The sequence below is a fragment of the Arachis hypogaea genome, chromosome 20, assembly GCF_003086295.3.
Source record: "Arachis hypogaea cultivar Tifrunner chromosome 20, arahy.Tifrunner.gnm2.J5K5, whole genome shotgun sequence".
Lineage (NCBI taxonomy): Eukaryota > Viridiplantae > Streptophyta > Magnoliopsida > Fabales > Fabaceae > Arachis > Arachis hypogaea.
In genome coordinates, this window is record NC_092055.1 from 71,987,036 (window position 1) to 71,988,070 (window position 1,035).

At 41.1% G+C, this 1,035-nt stretch overlaps 1 non-coding gene across 1 annotated transcript; it reads left to right on the forward strand.

Moving 5' to 3' along the window:
• Positions 1-613: 613 nt before the first annotated feature.
• LOC112787964 (small nucleolar RNA R71) lies at positions 614-721 on the forward strand. The gene has a single exon (XR_003195349.1). It is a non-coding gene; the product is annotated as a small nucleolar RNA R71 (small nucleolar RNA).
• The last annotated feature ends 314 nt before the right edge of the window (positions 722-1,035 follow it).

The window sequence follows — 1,035 nt, forward strand, 5'->3', positions numbered from 1 at the left end:
TGAAACTCACAGTGGCCTTAGATAGATCAGAGACAAAGTTTGCTAAATTAGAGGTATTTTGTTCAGAGTTCTCTGTCTGTTGCTGAGTGGATGATGGAAAAGGTTTACTATTGTTAAACCTATTTCTTCCACCATTATTAAAGCCTTGTTGAGGCTTTTGAGCCTTCCATGAGAAATTTGGATGATTTCTCCATGATGGGTTATAGGTGTTTCCATAAGGTTCACCCATATAATTTACCTCTGCTATTGCAGGGTTTTCAGGATCATAAGCTTCTTCTTCAGAAGATGCCTCTTGAGTACTGTTGGATGCAGCTTGCATTCCATTCAGACTCTGAGAAATCATATTGACTTGCTGAGTCAATATTTTATTCTGAGCCAATATGGCATTCAGAGTATCAATTTCAAGAACTCCCTTCTTCATAGGCGTCCCATTACTCACAGGATTCCTCTCAGAAGTGTACATGAACTGGTTATTAGCAACCATGTCAATGAGTTCTTGAGCTTCTGCATGCGTTTTCTTTAGGTGAATGGATCCACCTGCAGAAGTATCCAATGACATCTTAGCCAATTCAGATAGACCATCATAGAATATATCCAGAAAGGTCCATTCTGAAAGCATGTCAGAAGGACACTTTTTGGTCAGTTGCTTGTATCTTTCCCAAGCTTCATAGAGGGATTCACCTTCTTTCTGTCTGAAGGTTTGAACATCCACTCTAAGCTTGCTCAGCTTTTGAGGAGGAAAGAACTTGGCTAAGAAAGCCGTGACCAGCTTGTCCCAAGAGTTCAGGCTATCTCTGGGTTGAGAGTCCAACCACACTCTAGCTCTGTCTCTTACAGCAAAAGGGAAAAGCATGAGCCTGTAGACTTCAGGATCTACTCCATTAGTCTTAACAGTATCACATATCTGCAAGAATTCAGTTAGGAATTGAAAAGGATCTTCAGATGGAAGTCCATGAAACTTGCAGTTCTGCTGCATCAGAGAAACTAGCTGAGGTTTCAGCTCAAAGTTGTTTGCTCCAATGGCAGGAATGGAGA